The sequence below is a fragment of the Piliocolobus tephrosceles genome, chromosome 2, assembly GCF_002776525.5.
Source record: "Piliocolobus tephrosceles isolate RC106 chromosome 2, ASM277652v3, whole genome shotgun sequence".
Lineage (NCBI taxonomy): Eukaryota > Metazoa > Chordata > Mammalia > Primates > Cercopithecidae > Piliocolobus > Piliocolobus tephrosceles.
In genome coordinates this window covers 117230078-117253792 of record NC_045435.1, presented here as the reverse complement: position 1 = coordinate 117253792, position 23715 = coordinate 117230078, and the positions used below count along the sequence as shown (strand labels likewise).

At 40.3% G+C, this 23715-nt stretch overlaps 1 long non-coding RNA gene and 1 pseudogene across 1 annotated transcript; both read right to left on the bottom strand.

Moving 5' to 3' along the window:
- Nucleotides 1–4308: 4308 nt before the first annotated feature.
- Nucleotides 4309–6277, bottom strand: LOC111543527 (annotated as a pseudogene).
- Nucleotides 6278–16458: 10181 nt separating this feature from the next.
- On the bottom strand, nt 16459–23306 carry LOC111543494. Its single transcript, XR_002731889.2, has 2 exons — nt 23176–23306; nt 16459–17372 (listed from the first exon to the last, which is right to left on the bottom strand). It is a non-coding gene; the product is annotated as an uncharacterized LOC111543494 (long non-coding RNA).
- Nucleotides 23307–23715: the final 409 nt, after the last annotated feature.

Here is a 23715-nt window from a genome sequence, read left to right as displayed (position 1 = left end):
TTTTGAATTTAAATCACCCAATATAATCATGAAACTTATTTAAATCCTTTTTCAAATACACTGTAATAAATGAAACAGGGAAATCTGAACACGATTTGGGATATTCAATGATATTAAAAATTACTGTTGTTTAAAATAGGATAGTATTGTGGGCTTTTTAAAAAGACTTCTTATTTTTTAAAAATATATACTGAAATATGATAGTATTGTGGGCTTTTTTAAAAGGCTTCTTATTTTTTAAAAATATATACTAAAATTTGTTGTGTCTGGGATTAGATTTGATTCTGCCTCCAACCTAATAAATTAGCCTGTTTTTATTTTATGGAACTGGCAAAACACATGAGCCTCTTGGGTCAGAGACAAAGAACTTTATTACTTATGACACAGTAGCAGCATGAACATCAGCATAAGTGTACTGGTTCCTTTTGCCCCCAGGTGCTACAGGAGCAATACAGAGGGGCCCAGAGGCTACCTGCCCATACACTGGGTTTGTTGCACAGCTGAGGAACACAACTTGGGGAAACCACCAATCTCATAGCAAGCAATAAGCAAGCCAGCTCTTTATTTGGGGGTGATGATGGGTGTGGAAGGAAGGATTATCTATTTTTTAAGGTTACCAGCTGCATAATCAACCTTGAGAAATGGTTCTGGTAAAAGAATAGTTAGGGCCTTGCAGTCTCTTGGTCCACCCAGCAAAATGTGTAGAAACAAAAGAGTCCCAAGAAAGAGTGTTTCTCCCAGTAATATCATGACAAGGATTTGCTTCCAAAAATCCATTGAGCAGGTAGAGTGTAGGTAGATCACTGGGACTATGGATGAAATAAGTTCAGTCTTAAGTTGATACTTATTGAAGCTGGGTTTTGACTACATGAGTTTCACTATTCTGTTCACTCTACTTTTGTATATATTTGAGGTTTTCCATAATAAAAGTTTTTAAAAATCTGTTTACTAAACAGCCAACATATAGCTATAAGAGTTATAGAGTAAGTATGGATACCAATGTTTAAAAAACAGTATAGGGCTAGGCGTGGTGGCTCATGCCTGTAATCCCAGCTACTCAGGAGGCTGAGGCAGGAGAATAACTTGAACCTGGGAGGCAGAGGTTGCAGTGAGCCAAGATCATGCCACTGCACTCCAGACTGGGCAACACAGCAAGACTCTGTCTCAAAAACAAAACAAAACAAAACAAAACAACAGTATATTTTTAAATACATGAAAAATTTTTAATTCCATTAAATTATTTCCATTAGTTATTTAAAATATATGGAATATTTTACTTTGCCCACTAATACTAAAAATGTATTATACTTCAAGCAAATGCAGTTTCTCATTATGGTAAATATGTACACTGTTATTTTACTACAGATATATGAAAGATCTGTTTTATAGAGAGTTGCAGTCAATTTACTGTACGTATCCAGCCTATCCTCTGGAAAGGGAATCCTCTACATAAATCAACACAAGGTCCAAGGTCTCCGATATATGTCTGATAATAGCCACAGGATGTCATTGTGCAGGTGTGAGAAACTCATCTCCCTAATAAAGGAAATAGTTTACTTGACCATCATTGAATGCCATTTTGAAAAAATATGAATGCTTTTAGATTTTTAAACTATATATACATTTTAAACTACATTTCTAAAATAGTTCACCTTCCTCTTTGGCTCATTTCCTAATAGGTGACTTTATTTTGCTAGCTAGGGTTACAAAGTTTACTAAACTGATTGTTGAATTAAATACCTATTTGTTTCATAGCGCTAGAAGTTATTCTCATCAAACAAAACAAAAGCATCAAACACCTGGTTACTGTAAAAAAAAAAAATTCTTCCCACCTGTTTAATATACAGGCATACCTCAGAGATATTTGAGGTTCAGTTTCAGACCACTGCAATCATGGAATTTTCTGGTTTCCCAGTACATATAACAGTTATGTTGATACTATACCGTAGTTTAAGTGTGCAATAGCATTATCTCTTTTAAAGTGTACATACCTTAATTTAAAAATATTGCTAAAAACATGCTAACAAAGTGAGCATATGATGTTGGGAAAATGGTGCCAATAGATTTACTCAACTCAGGGTTCCCACAAACCCTCCATTTGTAAGACATGCCATATCTGCAAAGCACAGTAAAATGAGGTATGTCGATATGTTAGCTGTCAGTCCGTGGTAAGAGAGGAGAGACGCACACTATAATTCATAAGTCTTCTAATTATTTTCAAACTATTTTGGGGAAACATCATGGGGATACTAACTTTTTTTACAGTATAAAAGTAAGGGTCGGGCACGGTGGCTCAAGCCTGTAATCCCAGCACTTTGGGAGGCCGAGACGGGGGGATCACGAGGTCAGGAGATCGAGACCATCCTGGCTAACACGGCGAAACCCCATCTCTACTAAAAATACAAAAAAAAAAAAAACTAGCCGGGCGAGGTGGCGGGCGCCTGTAGTCCCAGCTACTCAGGAGGCTGAGGCAGGAGAATGGCGTAAACCCGGGAGGCAGAGCTTGCAGTGAGCTGAGATCCGGCCACTGCACTCCAGCCCGGGCGACAGAGCAAGACTCCGTCTCAAAAAAAAAAAAAAAAAAAAAAAAAGTAAGTTAATCATTCTGTAGTTCCTGGACTAATCCTCCTCTTTTTTTAAATTCATGTGCTGCTTTATTTCCATAAGGGTACACTGAAACATTAGATGATAATAGCTATTGACAAAATGTAGAAATGAAGCATCAGCTTCTCTAACCACTCCTACAAGAATGTTAGTACACATTGTCATTACCTGCTTACTTTTGATATTGTCTCATTGTACTACATTGTAAAATAATGTAGAGTACAGTAAGTAGGTGATCCTGTATTTCAGGTAAGTGGTAGGTGGAAATCCGCATTTCCTCTTGAGGAAAATTGCTAGGAATCGCAGTAGAAGGGACTTTGTGGTCCTCATCAACACATGAACAAAGAGCAGACAACTGCGTTACAAGGGATTCAACTCGCCACTGCTCTGTAATGTCATATCCATGTTGATGAGAGCCCTGGCACCTGCTCAACTCCCCCTGTAGAGTTTCGCAGTACTTCCGTAGGATGAATTTCAACACTACAGGAACACCTGAAAGGGCTAAAATATTTTCATGCAGGCCAGGCACGGTGGCTCATACCTGTAATCCCAACATTTTGGGAGGCCTAGGTGGGTGGATCACCTGAGGTTAGGAGTTCAAGACCAGCCTGACCAATATGTTGAAACCCCATCTCTACTAAAAATTCAAAAATTAGCCAGGTGTGGTGGCACAGGCCTGTAGTCCCAGCTACTCAGGAGGCTGAGACAAGAGAATTGCTTGAACCTGGGAGGTGAAGGTTGCAGTGAGCTAAGAATGTGCCACTGTACTGCAGCCTGGGCGACAGAGCGAGGTTCCATCTCAAAAAAATAATAATAAAAATAAAATAAAATAAACAGAATATTTTCATGGAAGTTTCCAAACCTATAAACTATTTTGCTATCAATTAAAACAAAAATATTCCTAATTAAAAACAATAAAAAGGACGGCAGGGTTAGTTTTGTTAAGTTTCCAGAAGTATTTGCTGTGACAATGTTCCTCTGAAACAGGTTCGTTTTCTCAGATCTACCTACACTTCCCAAATCACCTGCATGTTCCACGCTTTATGGTAGGAACGCTCAGAAAACACGCCTCATGGGGAAATCAAACATTTGTACAGGGAAAGGTCAGTTTAGAATTACAGCTAAGTTCAAATGTTAATTTTCTGGAAGTGCATATTAGTCATTTGAAAGCACAAAAGAACAGAAGGAAGGTTAGAGTTTTGATGAAGTTAAACCATGCATGTCAGTAAGTTCTTTTCCTGCTCACAGAAGAACTTGTGGCGAGTTGTGGTGAGTGGCGAGATGAAGCAGCCACTACAACTCTTGCGTGTCGCATGACTACACGGTAGGTCCCAACTGAGTCGCAAGAGGCATCTCAGTGGGGTCTTTATTTCATCTGCTTCTTGCTTACATCACTAAGTGGCTAAATGACTAGCACTTTTCTGCTCTATGAGAAACATGCAGAAGAGTCAATCTGCCTATGTTTTCAGTTTTTAGTTGCAGCTGGACAGAAATTCACTTTGCTACAGGGTTGCTTTTTGCTAAATCCTAATATGATCACTGTGTGCCCTTATTTGAGTAATACCGTCAAATGAGAGAAAAGACAGGAGAAGACCTTTAAGGAGGGGAAAGCCCACTCTTCCCCACTGATGGTCTAGGGCAGAGAGTAAGGACACAAAGAACAAAATTCAAATTCCATTTTACAGGGCAGGAGCCCCTGTCAGTTTACAACTCTTTGGCACAGTCAGGGCAATATACTTGCTCCTTCTGGAAAACAAAGTGTTGTTGGCCAGATTCACGGAGCATTTTTTTCAGTGGAAGCAGCAGTAGTGCCAGGATGGTCCTTCATAGGCCACCACACTGGAGCGTTTACCAAACCCAGTGATGGAGTGCTTGAATCCAGCACACTCTTGGCCACAAAGTTCTTGTAGCAATCCATGCAGTGTTACTGGTCCTCCACAGCAGTGAAACGCTGCCCAGCCAGCTTCTTAGAACAGGTAACACACACAAAGCACTCAGCATGCCAGGGCTCATCCTGGTAAGTGACTCCCCCAGATGCGATGATGGCCTTGTTGCACTTCACGCAATACTTAGCAAACTTGGTCTCAATGCAAGTCACACAGTAGAAGTCCTTCCCTTTAGAGAAGAAGCTTCCAGTCCCCATGACTTGCTTACAGTTGCTACAGTCTTTGTGCGAGATGGTCCCCTTGTACTCCATTTTTAATCTCCTGCCACAAAGGGCTTGAAGCATCCCTTACACTTGGGAGAGTCCTCCTGAGTGGCGAACTTGTTGCACAGGATCTTGTTGTCCTTGGCCACAAAGGTCTCATTGGCCAAGGGGTGAAGGCACTTGGCACAGTGGAAGCAGGGGTCATGGCCAGAAGCAGTTTTTATAGTGCATCTCCTTGGAGTCCACATGGATGGGCTTGCAGCATTCCATGCAGATGTTGGCACAGAACTTGTCAAAGCATTTCAGGCAGCAGTGGTAGTCACCCTTGTGCACATACTTTTTCCTCTGCAAGGGGTCCCTGCAGTAGAGACAGTCAAACTTCTCCACCATGGTGCCCACCTTATAGCTGAAGGGACCTCACATTGGATGTGTGACAAATAGGATGTATTTGGCAAGGGCTGGATATGGTTGAAAACAACTTCCAACGAGCTGCCTGGGGATGCTCACCAGCATAGCTGGTGGTGGCGGAGGTGGCAGTGGCTGCAGACTGCCTCCTCTTTTAATATATGCATTGTATTCATTCTCTTTTGAAGTATTCCACAGATTATCAGAATCAGTTCTTCAGTACGAGCTGTTCAACAATTCATTCACTCAGTAGATATTTACTAAGAATCTATGTGCCAGGCCTGGTGCTACCGGCTAAGCATAAAAGGAGAACACCACAGGCCCTACCTTTGCAGAGCTTATGATCCAGTAAATTTTGTTGATTAGAGCATTTATCATAAGCAGCAATATTCGTGTGTGTGTGTGTGTGTGTGTGTGTGTGTGTGTGTGTATTCAGCTAACTCAAGTTTGAGGAAAAAAGGGTAAATACTAGATGATGCTCAAGTCTTTTATCAGCCCGTTCCCTGTAAGTCCCGTCTCAACATTCTAAGTTCTTTGTCCTCTAAAAAGTATTCAGCAATCTCAGATGTCCTTCTTTTTGTGCTCCTTTTTTGGGAACAGTTAGGTTTCCACACATTTTTTCCCCCACAGGTGTACTCCTACATAGAGAAATAGCCTATTTCACAGCAGAAAGGGTGAGAAAGTTCCAGAAAAGGTAATAAACCAGCTGTTAACAGAACCTAAAAACCCTACTTCTTAACTGTATATCTTTCTATCTGCCTCCTAAGAGTATGCCTTTGGAAACACTAAAAGAGAGTATGTCTCCCTTCTGGGGATCAGCAACGGATGCTCCAGCACTGGAGGCCTCCGTGCTCATAACCATATACGTCCTGCCATTAAACTGGTTTAGAGAAAGTGCTCTTCACTGGGTACATGAAACCAATGTCAAAACCTAGCCTGTGCCACTAATGTGTGACACTGGGGGCTGTGGGCTACAAGGGACCCGTGCATCTGTGTCAGGAGAGAGAGGCCCCAAGCAAAGAAAAAAGCATAATGAAGTCTGTTTAACACAAAAGCTACCCAGGAAAATTCTCTCTAGAGCAAATGCCCAAAATTCTATCTGTAGCCTGACTAAAAGTACCTGGGAGAGAGGGTTGTGAAAGAGGAAGGAGAACAAAGAAGGGGAATCAAGGGAGCTGTGACCCTAACTTATGGTCCAGCTTCTATCACCTGTGACAACAAAGCTAGGAAAACCATGCTACCTACTGCCCTAAGACATCCATCTTTTAAACTGAGTCCAGTCACCAAAATGAAAAGCAATACTGACTCACCCCTCCACCCATGTTGTCCGTTCTGGACCCGACCTTCTATCTTGGCTCACAGGAAAAGAGGGAAGCATTGATGTGTGCCAGGTGGAGGAGAAGGGACCATGCTTTGGAATCCCTCTTTCTAGTCACACCACAAGGGAAGATGCGTACCCTCAGGAGAGCGCCTGGCAGATAGTCACCCACTTGGCTCCTGGTCCCTCTCCATTTCCAGCCACTTTCTCCTGCTGAACCCATCTTGCAGTTTGCTTAAATTAGGGCTCTGAGTTCTGTCTTTCCCACACAAGCAAACTCACCCCAAAGAGTTTCGTCCAATGGGACCATCATTCAACCCTTGGAAGTCTCACCAATCTCAATCTGTGGAAGGATATTTCTCCCTGTCATAATGACCAGCTTGACAGCAGATGTATCTTCATCCCATGTCCTGCTTCTTGACTCCGAATCCCTTAGGCCATCACATTCTAAATTCAGAGTACCTCACTTCCTAAGCATTTCCTGTAACAGTAAGATATCCATACGTTAAGTTATTCAATTTTCCTATAATGATCATCTCAACCAATCTCCTACTCACTGCCCCAAGGTCTCTAGGAATTTATGCAAATGACACTGGGCGACAAGGTCATAATCTCCCCTTTCCTCAAGGGCACAGGCCTCTTCAGACACACACTAGGATATGCTGTCTATGAGCTATATTTATAATATGGCATTGACGTAGCTTTTCTCTTGCATCTGCACTCCATCCTGCTGCTTCTCTGGACTTATCTCAATCCTCAAATTCTCTGTTTTAAGCCTAAGTCTTGACTCCACACTGTTGCAAAGCTATTTCATTAATGTAACTGGACACATCACACAATATCTACAAGGCAATGTTTAGCCTTGTGTTATAAATCAGAAGCCTGTTTATGTTCTAAGGTAGATTCTGTCATTAGCTGCTTTGGATCATTGGCTAAAAACAACATTCGACTGCTCTCTGAACCCTGCAAAGTGTAAAAACTATATGGGCCAGGTTGATCACTTGCTAAAATGTCAACCTGTTCTTTGACATTTGTGTGAGTAATCCAACAGGTTCTATGCAGGAAGCACAGTATTTGCTAGAGTTATTTCAAATACAGTACAGCACTTTGCTTTGATAATAGAACTCAGCTTCAGTCTTCTTTCACCTGCAAAAACAGAGATTACAAGTGTTTACAGAAAGCACTAGCACAATTTGACAAATAACAAATGAGAACAGTTTCCTGATATTTTCAGGACTTCAATCACATCCTGTAGTACAGCAACATTTTCTTTTCAGCCACATATTTAGGTCCCCAAATACCGAATAAATAGAAATAGCTTCCTTCCAAACAGCAGAAAGAACATGTGTGTGGGTTTTGTTTTTGTTTTTGTTTTTTTAGACAGGGTCTCACTCTGCCACCCAGGCTGGAGTGCAATGGCGCTCACTGCAACCTCTACCTCCTAGGCTCAAGCAATCCTCCCACCTCCCACCTCAGCCTCAAAAGTAGCTGGGACCACAGGCATGCACCACCATGGCCCAGGCAATTTTTGCATTTTTTGTGGAGAAGGAGTCTCTCCATGTTACCCAGGCTGGTCTTGAACCCCTGGGCTCAAGCAATCCTCTTGCCTTGGTCTCTCAAATTTCTGGGATTATAGGCATGAGCAACTGCCCCCAGTCAAGAACTTTTTATTTATGGTAGTTTTTTTCTTATGAATTAGGTGATGATTGAGATTGAGTGGTTAATTGTTAATGAGATTGGAGTTACTGCCATAGCCTAACAATAGACTTAGAATCCTTTAATGTTGAGCTTTTCCTAAATGATCAGCTTAGCTGTTTGTGTTAACACCAGTGGTTTGTCACCAAAACCATTCATTTAATTGAGAAAGCAAATAAATAAACAAAGATTCACAGCACAGGGATCTGAACGCATCAGCCAATATCTGATTGTATAAGTCATACAGACATAAGAGGGTTTATCAGCAAATCCAAAAGACAATTCTAAACAGGACTAAAAGGCAACATTTTTAGTCCTGGGAGTATATGGGGAAAAAAGTCTTTATTCCAGGATTTATGTACCCTTTTTGGTTGTTATCCCCCTGAGATGAGCAAATATAACTTCTAAATTCCTTGCACTATTTCAAAGTGCTCAAAACAATGAATGCTCAATAAGTGGGATTGAGTGATTTAATAATTTAAGGTAATCACTCTGTTGTAATGATCATTATAGTCATTTCTTTATCAACTGTTTTTTAGTATACCAGGGTACTCTGTAAAAAATAAACGGTCACGCACCACTTTGTGATATTTTAGTCAATGACAGACTGCATATGCAACGTTAGTCCCATAAAACTATAATACTGTACTTTTATTGTCCCTTTTCTATGTTTAGATGTGTTTAGATACACAAATACTGCTGTGTTACAACTCTCTACAGTATTTAGTTCAGTAACATATTATACAGGTTTGTGACCTGGGTGCAACAGGCTGTAGCAAGTAGCCTAGGTGTATAATAGGCCACACCTTCTAGGTCTGTGTAAGTATACTATGGTGTGCACACAATGACGTGTCTCCCAAGAAGGCACTTCTCAGAACACATCCCTGTTGTTAAGCAATGCATGACTGTATTAGAATCACAGGATGATGAATGTTCTCCATGGCCCCTCCAGATCCTCTCTTCACCCTCTCCATCATGCTCAGTGTCCAAGAGGCTAACTTCAATAGACTGTTCAAATGGCCTCCCTTCTCTTTAACTTCCACTCAAGGTCAGCCAATGGAACCACCAAGAGGAGTTTGAGGAGTGGGAGGAAATAGGGGAGGGAGTGTTGATTTCTTGGTCCCCTTCCTGCTTTCCCAGGCTGCTTTGCTCATGGAGGCCACAGCTCCTGTTAGGTAGCCCTCTCCTGAAGCTACAGCCACATCTCTTCCCAAGTTTTACATTCTGGGAAACCAGTTTTTCCCTTTGTCCTTTCAGGCCTAGGGATGAGAAGGCTCCCTCATATTTATAGTTCTCATGGGTTTCTCTTAATCCCTGTATCTGTGTGTGGTCCTTCACTATCTCTTCAGTTACGTCATTAAGTGTGCCATTTGTGTACTGCCAGGATCCTGACTTATACGCATACACACTATTACAAAACCCAATTCAAACTGGCCTAAATCATAAGTGGAATTTATTGAATGATGTAACCAAAAAATACAGACATCTGATTTCAGGCCTCCCAAGGATCTAATCATCTTCCAAAGGTCCCACCTTTGAATACCATCCACTTGGGGGTTAAGTTTCAACATTTGAATTTTGAAGGGACAAATATATTTAAATCATAACGTGTCTTAGTCAATTTTTAAAATTAAAAATAAGTTTTCTAATTCTTTTTTTTTTTTTTGAAACAGAGTCTCACTCTGTCACCCAGGTTGGAGAGCAGTGGCGCGATCTCGGCTCACTGCAAGCTCCACCTCCCGGGTTCATGCCATTCTCCTGCCTCAGCCTCCTGAGTAGCTGGGACTACAGGTGCCCACCACCGCACCCAGCTAATTTTTTGTAGAGATGGAGTTTCACCGTGTTAGCCAGGATGGTCTCGATCTCCTGACCTGGTGATTCGCCCGCCTCGGCCTCCCAAAGTGCTGGGATTACAGGTGTGAGCCACCGTGCCCGGCCAAGTTTTTTAAATTCTAAAAGCAATGAATGTTCATTATACAGAATGTAGACATTTAAGATTAACCAAAAAAAAAAAAAAAAAAAAAAGGAGATGGGAATGTGTAGCCTTTAATTCCACTGTGGTTAATATTTTGGTGTATATCCAATGCTCGCTTATTCCTCTCTCTCCCCCTCTGGGATCTTACTGTAAATATTCTTTTAAGTATCTTTGCACCTCAGAACCTAACACAGGTTCTACATGCATGAGTAAATGATATTCAGGAAAAAGATGAATGCTTGAATGTCCAAAACAGCTCTTTTGTCACATGCTACTAGAGATAATACAGCAACTGCTACACCATTCTGTTCCCATGTGCCTGCCAAAGGAACACCATGTCAAGGACTTGTCTGAACCATCAAGAAACCATAATACTGTACTAAGTTCAAGGGAACACTCCTTAAAAGGAGAGGGACTTTATAAGCCCGTTGGCCGGGCTTCACAAGTGAAGGAGCCCTTCACTAGGAGCTAGAAAATCTAGATTTAAATTCCAACTGGGTCATTCTACACATTTTACTTGTTTAATCCTTCATTTTCTAATCTCTGAAATGAAGACATCAACTTATGATCTATAAGATCCCTAGCAGTTAATAGTCTATGACATATATCTCTATCTATCCAAACACAAACATATGTGTGTGCGTGTATGTGTATGTGTATGTGTGTGTATGTGGTGTATGTGAGTGTGTGTAGTAATGAAAAGAGGCAAGAACTATGCCTTAGGTGCTAGAATGGCAAAATCTGAGTTTGTTTCCTTGTTTTCTAAAAAGCGAAAGTCTTACAGGAAATCCAGCTAATATGTTTTTCATGCCTACACTTTCTGTGGCTAAGTTAGGAAAACTGAAAGCAGGAAACTCAACAAAGTACAAAAAAAAAAAAAAATTTAAAACCACTCCTTTATGTGTGTGGCTTTTTTTAGCTCTCAGTGAGATTCTCAAATGATTGTTGTAATTCTATCTGAAGTTCCCTTTCTTGTTTCACGGCTTAATGCTCTGTTGTGTCATTTCCGAAACACTCCCCCATTTCCAAGGTTATGAGCAGAGAACAGGTCTTCACTCAATTGTGAACAAGTACTGTAAGAGAACTTAACAAATGAAGCAAAAGAAATCGTAATATCAAACCAGGTTGAGAAGGGAAAATGGTAAGTGTCTGGAGGAAATGGAGCATGAACTATCACTGCCTACCTTCCTTCTATCAAGCTCAGAGACGTTTTTAAACCTCACACCAATTCCTTGACAGCTTTTAAGAAATGAGATGTTTCCATTGTGATCTGAGTTATGCTGAGGTGCCTCTTCACTCTGCCTAAGCGGAAGGTAGGTTAAGCTTGGTAGAGGTGAACCACAGGGAGCCATGCTTGGAAAACTCTGCTCTGGGAAGTTTATCCATTCAAGTGCACCAAAGCTTTAGAACTCCCTACCCCTAGAATGTCTGCTTTTTCCAAATATTCAGAACACATTTGTTCATTCCCAATACAGGTGATGTGTACCCAATTCTTATCCATTTCCTCTAGCTTGGGACATTTTGCCCCTATGCAAGTGCCAGGCCTGGCTGCAAGTGTTGTCTTTGACTCCTCAGGTCCAGACCAGTCCTGCTGTCTCAGCTTTCAATGTTGTGGCCACCAAATGGGTGTGTGGCCCTCCTGTTCCTGCAGTCAGTGGGGACTGGGGAGTAATTTCTGCTTCCACCTTGGCTGGCACAGGAGTCCTCTCATCTTCAGCCACCGTGGCTGCTGCTGTTGCATCGGGGTCTTTGTGTTTTTATTTTTTAATTTAAATTTTGTAGTTAAAAAAATTAGGGCATATGGTTACATGCATGGCTCAAGAAGGTATACAGTGAAAAACCTCTGCTCCGACTTTGTCCTCCTGCCACTAAATCCCTTTCTGTAACAAGCAAAAATGTACATATATTCTTTTTAACCTCTTTTTTTATTGCAAATGTTAACATACTACATTGGAAATTTTTCACCTAAAATATCTAGAGATTATTTCACAACAGTACTTATAGAGCTTCCTCACTGTTTTAAAATGTTGTATGACATTCCATTATATGTACCTATCATGATTTATTTAACCAGTCTCATTTAGCCAGCTCACAGACTTTTTCAGGCTCTTTACAATCTTTTTATCATGTAAGGCGTATACAATTTCATTATGGGTACAGGCGTATCTGTAGGACACATTCTTGCAAGTGGAATTCTGGGCCAATGGGCTTATGTAATTAAAATTTTCACAGATGTTGCAAAATTGCATTTTCTGGAGATTGCACCCATTTACACTCTTCCAGCAATATGAGTGCCTCACACTCATATTGGGCTTCAGTTTACTTATATAGGAACTTAACCTGCTTGAAGCCACTCCAGCCTAATGGTCTCCCAATTTAAAATTGTTTAACATAATATTAATATCTAAGCCTCAATAGTACCCTCCCTCCTACTCGCTTAACTGTATGTAAGAGATCCATTTTTTTAAAAAATTATAATGAACAGAAATTTATTGGTTCACAGTTCTGGAGGCTGGGAAGTCCAAGGCCAAAGGGCTGTCATCTGGCAAGGGCCTTTTTTTCTGAGAGATCAATTTGCTAAAAACTTCAGGGATATTACATGTGCCTCTGAGCCAGTCATTGTCATTATTTCTCATTCTGGTGAGCTGAACTAGGACTCCACAGCCTCTGCAGCAGGTGGTTCCATAGAAGTATCACTCAGAACTGAAACAACTCCTGAGCCCATGGCTATCCCCTGTCTACTGGTGGAGTGGAAACTCAACAATGCCTAGAGCTACATCTAGTGTCAATGAGCTACAGTCCTGCAGCTGTACTGGTAAAGCTGGAACTGAAGTGTCCTTGAGGCTACAGATCCAAACAGCTGACCTTACAAAATGAAAAGGACAATTTACCCCATCTAGATTACACTCAGGTACAGCAGTACGGGGTCCCACAGTAAGGTTGTGTGGATCTAATGTATCAGACCATTTACTCTCACAGTTCCTTTAATTAATACGCTAAATGACTTTTGCCAAGGGTAATACTTACTGCTAGAAGTCTGTGTTGAGGTAAATTCTATAGCAACAATCTAAAATCTCCTTGCTGAGATTTTAGAGTCTGAAGCCCTTGCTCTATTTCTGGGTCTAACTTGCCAGGCTGGGCTCCTCCTTCTCTTACAGAGTGTTCCTTTCTCTTATGTCCCACACTGTTCTTTCCAAAACTCTTGCCCCCATGAGGACCACACTAGTCCATCAGACCATATTTTATATGCTTTCACAGAATTCAGTCTTTTTCTTGGAAAGCTGTTCACCCTTGGTATAAATCACTGGATGCCAACAGAACCATGGTAGATGGATGTTCCTTAGGTTCTCTCCACAAAACTACACAAGCGCTTTTCCAGACACTGCACCCCCATCCCATCCTTCACCCCCAAAATCATCTAGCTGCACAGTTATCACAAAAGGGAGCAGGTTTCATGGGGTGAGCTGGAAAGTGCAGTACACAAAGGTCACCATGTTGACTCACTCACAAACCACTTCTGATAGTCTCTAGAGGATCAGGCCAAATTGATAATTTAATAAGTAAATGAGTAAATAAACTCTTCCATACAGTAGTATCTCAATAAATGTAGAAGGAATGACAGAAATAGAAAATCACAATTTGGTAAACACCACAGTAATAATTATGTCAGGCAGAGATAATTAATTGATGTTAAAATTAATAGACAAAAGTATAATGAAAAACAGAATATTTACATAGTTTCAAAGTATCCCCTCATAAGATGCATATTAATTTCAAAGGAAAGACAGTAACTTTACAGCAGTGAAACGTGCCAGATGCCATCTTAACTCGGTGATCAAAATGCCTCATTACCAATGATGAGACACATCAACCACATTCCTCCTGACAAGACACACCGAGAAGTACAATGTCGCTTCTATGATATTCTTGACAAAATGTATAACCTGAATTAAATCATCAGGAAATATCAAACATAAATCGAAGAACATTCTGCAAAATAACTGGCCAGTACTCTTCAAAGAGTCAAAGTTATGAAAGAGAAAAACTAAGGAACTGTCTCTGATTAAAGGAGACCAAGGAACCATGAAAACGAAATGCAACTGGTGAGCTTGGACTGGATCCTGAACAGAAAAGGTCCACTAATGGGACAACTAACAAAATCTGAATAAGGTCTATAGTTTACTAATACTAAGTTCATTTCCTGTTTCAAAAATGGTACCATAGTTATATAACATTTGTAGAAGCTAGGTAAAGAGTATGTGAAAATCCTTCATATTAGTTTTTGCAACTTTCTCAATAAGTCTGAAAGCATTTCAAAAGGACAAGTTGGGAAAAATAAAAATAAATATAAAAACTATGACAGCAAAATTCACTTATTACAATATTGGTTTGTAGAGAGTGTGAAAATACATATTAATTACAAAAAGTATATTCATGCTTGAATTTAAAACTGGACAAGTAAACTTATCCTTTGATTAGTCAAACGTAGGCTTATTCAGGCATTTCTTAAAAGCACACTGTAAAATTTCAGCATTTATTTTATTATCAGAAGTTGAAGGTCAATATAACAATTGTATGTGAAAATATTTCAGTAATCCTCGTTTGCCCTTGCAATAATCTGAAGAGATCTCAGCTGGGGACTGTTTCTTTTTTTTTTTTTTGAGACGGAGTCTCACTCCGTGGCCTGGGCTGGAGTGTGCAGTGGCCGGATCTCAGCTCACTACAAGCTCCGCCTCCCGGGTTTATGCCATTCTCCTGCCTCAGCCTCCCAGTAGCTGGGACTACAGGCGCCCGCCACCTCGCCCGGCTAGTTTTTTGTATTTTTTAGTAGAGACGGGGTTTCACCGTGTTAGCCAGGATGGTCTCGATCTCCTGACCTCGTGATCCGCCGGTCTCGGCCTCCCAAAGTGCTGGGATTACAGGCTTGAGCCACCGCCCCCGGCCGGGGCTGTTTCATTATGACATTCGAGCACCAAATACAGTGACCTTCAGATTGTCAATTCCTGGGTGAAAATGGATAGAAGGTTTTCTACTTGGCAGATGAAAAATCAAGACCCCCAAATCCCTTTCCTTAGGAGGTATAGCTTAGGTAAGGAACCTATTATTATTATTATTATTATTTTGCTGTTTACCCTAAAATATACCAATATATCACTTTAAATATAGTGATTTCATTTACCAGGGGAAGGAAAAAACTTGAATAACCTAGAGGCAATATGTAGTATAAAAACAAACAAACAAAAAATAGAATAACTGGAGCCACAGGAAGCGGAACATCTTATATGTCACAGAATATTATAAAATGTTATAGTTTAGTAGTTTCTTATATAAATACTCAAGGAAAAATAACTGAATAACTAGTAGCCTTAATTTAGGGGTAGACCCATAATTACTACTTACAACAGCCTCTGCCAAATTATTTAAATATTTACCTAAAAGATAAAATATCCAGGCTATAAGGTTTACTGGCCTATTGTTCTTTTCATTTCAGAGACATTCACATTATCAAACACCAGCTGAACAACAGCACATGAGCACAAGAGTTGTCAGAAAATCATCTGAGGCCAGTGTAAGAAGGAATAGGTTTGAGGACTTTTCTCCCGATCAGCAAGTGAGGTCCAGGTCTGGAAGTCCTGGTTTCCTTGGCCCTCATAACTTCTGTTCCCTGGATTCTGTGCTGAATCTTCCTTCTTGACCTTTGCCATCCCACTCCCCTTTCCATCTTCTGTTTTTGTTTTCGAGACAGGATCTTGCTGTCATCCAGGCTGGAGTGCACTGGCACTATCATAGCTTGAACTCCTAGGCTCAACTAAGATTCTCCCACTTCAACGTCCCAAGAAGCTGGGATTACAGGCATGAGCCATCATGCCTGTCCATCTTAATAGATGGGCTTGCACAGAAACAAAGTCTGCTTATACTAACAACTTATGAGGTTTAGCTGCCTTTACTTGCCCAAGAGGTTTTCGTTTTGGAGATTTAGCTTTGCCAAACCCTATACTTCCTCTCAAATTGCTAGACTGGAGATAGGTTGAGAGGTGGATGCTTACATGTCTCTGTTCTCAGGTAAGTCTACACTTACAAGAAACTAAGCAAATGACTAATTCACAGAATCTCTCTTCTTTCACAGGGAAGGGCTTCCTCAACCAAATCTAGGGGAGCCTCTTGTCAAATTGGTTGTCTCTAAATTCCACAGAGGACTATATAGAAAATAGAGCCTTTGGGATATGATGAAGACTTCCCAGTAGAATTTTGTCTGCCTTATAAATACGTTTCCCTCACTTACTAAAGCTCCAGAGGATTAAGATTATGCCATTTTCATCATTTATTATTCACTCCATCAACATTTATTCACTCTGAGCCAGACCCTGGACTAGACATTGAGAACAGAAAACTAAAACATAGTACCTGCCTTTGAAAGGCTCACAGTCTGGCAGAAAGAAAAACAACAACTTATGATGTCAATTATATGTACTATAGCAGTGATTTTTACAAAATGTTGTAGGACCCCAGAAAAAGGGTCAATTGAGTTTGCTGAAGAAATAAGTCAGAGAAGCTTCCACTGTGGGGGTAACATGTTAACCTGACCCTTGAAGGATAGGCCAGGTGGAAAGGAGAAGCAAAAAAAAAAAAAAAAAAAAAAAAGAAAGAAAAGAAAAAAGAAAACAACGTGGGTGTGGAAGCATACATGGTGAGGTAGGGGAGTGACAGGAAAAGAGTGGTCTCACAGTGGTTCTTTAGGAAGGCGAAAAGGTAGGAGTGAAGTGGTTACCCTAAGAAAGAAGACAGTGATGTTAGATATGGTCAACTGGCACACAGCAAAAGATGGAAAGCTAGTCTTCATTTCCCAGACTCCCTCAACTAGCGTTCCAGTTCTAATTAGATGCACTGGTAGAATATCAGGAGGACAAATGTAAAGAGGAGGCCACCTTCCCACTGCTGCTGCCCAGCAAGGTCATGGAAATGGTTTTTCCACAGCATCACTCTAGCATGCAGTCTTGATCTTTGTGAGAGTAGGAGGCAATGGTAGCAGTGCTGGCAAGAACTTTCTGATCCTGGCTTCCTGGCAATTGGATCACAGCTCTCCTAGGAGTCTACTGAACTCAGAGTTGTCATGGTGGCCTCCTGGTTCTCCAAAGGTAGAGATTCCCCGAGCTGGTTAGTCCTGTAGGGTCTGGCAGTTATTCAGGCAGGCCCAACATGGCACATGGTCCTTCACACTACCTTTTCTGTTCAAAATGACAAAATAATTACCATTTTAATTAAGAAGATGAAGTGACTGTTTTTATATATCCTTAGTCTAATATTAGCAAGTTAAAATTTGTTACACTTTTTCAAAACAGTGCTTGTGTTTATTTTTCAATGATATATACTTATTGTCTTATTTATGCCATTTATTTTTTTTCTTTGCTTAAGAGACGAAGTTTTGCTTTGTCCCCCAGGCTGGAGTGCAGTGACACAAACATAGCTCACTGCAGCCTCAAACTCCTGGGGTCAAGCAATCCTCCCACCTCAGCCTCCCTGTAGCTGGGACTACAGGCACATGCCACCATGCCTGGCTAAATTTACGCCATTTCTTGAGTGGAAATATCAACTTATTTTAAAATATTAATTTACCTCTTAAATAATATTAGACTCATTGCATTTTATATTAGATCTATTTTAAATTTATTTTTTCTTTGTGATAACATTAAATCACTAACATTAACTACATATTCTGATATGCTTTTATACAAACGACATCCAAAAAACGTCTGTCCGTTATTTGCTCTAGTTCCCCAGAATTTTCCCTTTGATTTTGTCACATATATATGTTTAACATATAAAATGGACCCAGAGAAAGTATTATTTAGAACAAAAAACCTATCAGCTCCCAGCTTGCAGAAGTCTGATCAATAGGAATACATTTCTATATTATCCCCTTCCACTTACTGAGATGGAAGTTCCCAGGAAACTGAATTTTTCAAGTTCCTACCTATTCATCAGTCCTCCAGAAAGAGATCTAGATTGGAGAATGCTTTGTTTAGTACAACATGGTAATGAATCTCTTAATTTACAAAAACATGTCCAAAAGAATCCAATAGAGAATAAAGAGCCCAATTTGTCTACTGTATAAAGCAAGGAAAATTCTGAATTTCAGAGGCAACCCTAGGGAGAAGTGACAGCCCAGGGGCAAAGAGAAGAGATTCAGAAGGGTGGGCAGTATTCTAGAGTGAGTGAAGAAAAGTAGGCAGGCAGTCAGAAGCAGTGGGAAAGGACATGAGGAGGGCCTACAGGGATGGCCAAGGAACTCCTAGATATCAATATCTAATATTCCTTATTTAAGTTGTGGGCTCTATGTTATGGATTAAAGCATATAAATAGATAGGAAAGCTATCAGCATTCTAACATTGGAAGGAAGAGTGGAAGAGGAGAACCCAGCAAGAAAGATTGAGAAGAAAGAATTAGAGAGGTGGGATGAAAAGCAGAAGCCTGTGAGATATTCTGGAGGGTGGGGGGAGGCAAGTGATCCCTCAAGTTCTTGGACTTAAATACCATCTATGCACTGATAACTGTAGGGGAAGAAAAACATTTCCCTATCCTGTTAGGTTCTATACCTGAGGCCTATGAATTAAACTGACAAAAGACAGATTAACAGAAGAAAAGCATACCAATTTTACTTGATGTTAATATTTTTACCATTCATGAAGGCTTCATGGAAAATAAGTGAAAAATCAAAGAAGTGGTTAGACTTCGGGGCTTATATGCCATCTTAACGAAGGGTGATAAATTGAGGAGAAGTAACTAAAGAAAGAAAAGGGGGTTTGGGCAAACTGTGAGAAGGTAAAAACACAGGGGACACTAATGGTAGATAAGGATGACAATAAGGTTTCTTTGTGCAGACTCATCTTGGTGCTGTCTCCATTTCTGGTGATAAGGGGTGTTTTCCTTGTCTTGGTATGGGAGAAGAATGGGGACACCTTTGTGAGAATTTATGCTGTTTTAGGCAGATAAGGACAGAGAGCTCTTGCTGTGTCTGATTTTCTCAATTGCCTTTAGATCAAAATTATCCTTATGCCAAAGTGGCACATTTGGGGGTGACATATTCTGATTCCATTCAACTCCCAAATTTATACCTCCAGCCAAGACTTCTCCCTGAACTTTACTTCTCATATAGTTGGCTGTGCAACCCACATTTCCTCTTGGATGTCCATTAGGCTTGTTCACATTAACACACCAAAAACCAAATTTCTATATTCTCATGCCAAACTTCTTTCATTCTTATGTTTCTCATTTTAGTAAGTTACCATTCCATTCTTCTGGTTGGTAAAACCAAAAATCTTGGAGTTATCCTTGATTCCTCTCTTTCCCTCATATTCAGAATCTCATTGACTCTACCTTCAAAATATAACCAGAATCTAAGACATCCCACTGCCTCTATAGCAAACACCCAAGTCTAAGCCACCATCATCTCTCACCTGTTTGCCACAATAATCTACTAAATCCCCACTTCTATCCCTGTATCTCCTCTCACAGTCTATTCACAACACAGCAATCAGGATCCTTTCTAAATAGAAGTCATTTTAAGCCATTCTTCTAACCCTAATCCATCGTGGCACACCCTCTGAAGCCCTCATTTTATGGCCTACAAAACCCTATACAATCTAGCTCCATGTCCCTCTGATCTTATCCCCTACTCCCCTTCCTCTATTGAATCTGCTTCAGCTACTGACCTCCATACTATTTATTCCTCAAACACACCTGCACTCTCCCACCTCTGGACTTTTGTAAATGCCCTTCACTCCACTTTAAGTACGGTTTCCTAGGATACCCACTGGACTTGCTCCCTCTTCTTCTTCATGCCTTTTTTAGTCAAAGTGAATCTCCTCAAAGAGGACTGCCCTGACCATTTAACTTACAATTACACCCTCCTTCCCACTGCAAGCAGTCCCTTTACCCTGCTTTGTTTCTCTCCTAAGGCTTTTAACATATACTGGGCCCTCCCTATCTGAGGGTCCACATCTGCTGATTCAACCGATTGAAAATACTTGGGGAAAAAAACTAACAGAAAATAACAATACCACAATAAAAATAATACAAATTTTAAAGTTATATAGTATAAAAACTATTTACATAGCATTTACATTGTATTAGGTACTATAAGTAATCTAGAGATGATCTAAAGTATACAGGAGAATGTGCATAGGTTATATGCAAATACTGTATCATTTTATATGAGGAACTTAAGCATCTGCAGATTTAAGCATCAAAAATCTAGAACTAATCCTGATTTACTCACTGTCATTCACTGTTTCAGGTTTTTGACAGGGGTCCTGCAAGTAATCCCCAGCTGATACTGATGGACAATTGTACCATATAATCTGCTTTCTTGTGTTTTACAGTCTGTTCTCTTCTTTCCAAAATATAAGCTCCACAAGGGCAGGATGTTTGCCTCCTGAACACTAGTATATCCTCAGTGTCTAGAACGTGGACTGGCACATAATAAGCCCTCAATAAACATTTGTTTAATAAATGAATAAATATAACTCATTTCCTCAAAAACCTCCAGTAAAGTCTCTTGTAACTAATAGTTTTGCTTTGGCAAAAGAAAACAGGGGCCAAGTGTGGTGGCTCATGCCTGTAGTCACAGCACTTTGAGAGGCTGAGGCAGGCAGACTGCTTGAGCCCAGGAGTTAGAAACCAGCCTGGGCAACATGGAGAAACCCGTCTTTACAAAAAATTTAAAAATTTAGGTGGGCATGTTGGCACGACCTGTGGTCCCAGCTATTCAGGAGGCTGAAGTGGGAGAATCCCTTGAACCCGGGAGGCGGAGGTTGCAGTGAGCCAAAATTGCACCACTGCATTCCTACCTAGGCGACAGAGCAAGAAACTGTCTTCAGCAACAACAACAACAACAAAAAAAAGATCCTCGTTTGGGAGAGAAATAACAGTCAAATAATAAGAGTAAAATTGCAAATTCAAAACCAAGTTGGAACTAGAAATGGCTAGGAGAAACTCCTTACTACCACCATCAATGATACAGATGGTGTGCTGGGAAGATGATTTGAGCTATTTTTATATAAATATTAAATGGAAAGGAGACCGAAAATTTGACCCAGAAATCTGAGGTTATATGTGTGAACATTAGCCATCATTCATGCTGCTATACACAATGAGGAGTCATGGAAGGATTTTTAACAAAGGAATAGAAGGTCTGGCGTGTAAAGAGCATAGAAGTGAGGACAACAATTAGGAGGCCATTGCAATACTAGTTCACATAGGTAATGATGAAGATTTGAACAAGGCAATGGCATTGGGAATGATGAGGGAGGGAAAAATTCCAAACATCTCAGCTGTAGAATCAACAGGATTGGTGACTGACTGGCAGAAAGGCATGGTTGGGATACATCCAAGGTTTCTAGCATTAGTATTTGAGTGAACACTGATGCGGTTATTTGGGTTTTATAATAAAAGAGGCAGGTTTTGCTGGGGAAATGGTGATTTTTAGTTGGACATCCAGTGGAAATATCCAGAAGAAATCTGGAATTAAACATGAATGCAATATTCTGGAATTAATCTGTAAACAGAATGCACAAATAGAAGAGACAAGAGGAAGGTGAACATATAAAAACGATGGCCAGGAACATTTGAGAATTGGGTAAAAGGAGAGAAGCCAACGAGAAATCGGAAAGAAGTTGATATACATGCCAAAGAAGGAAAAGAAGTAAAGAAGAACAGTCAACATTGTCAAATACTGAATAAGATGCTAGCTGAGAGAAGGTAAAATAATTCTTACTGGATGGTGGAGGTAAATTGTTGTAGTCTTAAGGAGTGAATGATGGTGAAAACAAGAGGACACTAAATTAAAGCTCTGCTGAAGAAAACAGTAAGGCAGTAACTTGAGGGTGAGTCATTGTCCATAAAGGATTTTTATTTCCCACCATAGTCCTAACCTAACATTTGAGATCTATCTAGTAGGCACTCAATACCTACTGAATGCAATAATATTTTCATTTATAGACCAGGTCTATATAAAATGGTCCAGTGTTCTCCACATAAAACAGCACAAAACAGATTGATCACTCTAGGTGGTTAGAGGGATTGAAGGAAATAAAGACATTTCATTTTCTGTATCATGTTTTGGGTTAATTGGCAAGAATAATTACTTCTTTCTCACCCCATCTCTGACTATACACACACCCAAATTATAGATTATAGAGGAGAAAGGAATTAAATGACTCCCTTGAGACCAGAACTGCATAGTCCAAAAGAAAAAAATTTCAGTAATCTTACTTTATTAAAAAATTAGGCATCAAGATGCTGCAATTTGCCTTACTAACACATTTAATTGCTCTTAGGTTAGATATATAATATGGGAAACCTGGAAAAAATGTTTAATGGTATAATAAACGTTTACAACCTAACATTAAATGAAAAAAGCAGCTGCCATATTGCATATGATCTCAATTTGGGAAACAGGAAAAAATACAAATACAAACAGACATGCACACACACACACAAAGTCGGAATAAATACTATAAGAAAATAAACTGAACGGTCACAATGGCTCACGCCTGTAGTTCCAGTTACTTAGGAGACAGAGACGGGTGGATTTTTTGAGCCCAGGAGTTCAAGAGCGGCCTCGTAAACATAAGAAAACTCCATCTCCACAAAAAAAGTAAAAATTAGCCAGGTGTGGTGGTGCATGCCTGTAGTCCCAGCTACTCAGGAGGCTGAAGAGGGAGATCAGTTGAGAAGAGGAGTTCGGTGATGCAGTGAGCCGAGATTGAGCCACTGCACTCCAGCTTGGGCAATACAGAGCGAGACTCAGTCTCAAAAAAAAAAAAAAAAAAAAAAAGACAAGAAAGAAAGAACATCTTTCTTTTCTGAATTTTCCCAATTTTCTACAATTAAAAACGCTTTAAAGATTTCCATAAAGTCAGTCATGGGAATTTCTATCTAAGCACTTATCAGCAATTTAAGCTGCTTGTCTTTTGATCTAGGTGGCTCCAAAATAACAATAAAGGCTACAGTGATTGAAATTCACCAGACCTGAAATAGACTGCAGACTTCTTCCTTCCCACCTTCTTAGAATCTTTGTCCTATTCATCTTCCTTACGCTTCCCTGGGTTCTCTTACTTCTGGATTCTAATGGTGAGTTGTGAGAAGCAACGCGGAAAACGGAATGGAGACTCCAGCTTGTTTTAAACGAGCTGTATTACCCCGCACAGTGCAGGGGAAAAGATAATTGGCTCAGGTCTTGGCTCTGCCATCTACCACCTGTGGAGCCTTAGACAAGTCAGTTCGTATCTCTGCCACTCAACGGTCTCGGTCGTGTCATCTTTTACCTGGAATGTCATGAAATATACAGTACATTGCAGGAACTGCCTCAGGTAAAGACTTCTAGGATTCGGTAGGTCTCAGTCGATCCCTCTGAGAAAGGCCGCACCCTAAACGCACAGTCTCTGACTCTGAGGGGTGGGGTCGGGGAAACTGCATTTTAATAGCTTCTCAGGTGATTCAGATGTTCAGTCAGGTTTGAGAAACCAGGTCTCTTCCCAGCCCTCCTGTTCTCTGATCCACTTCTCTGCT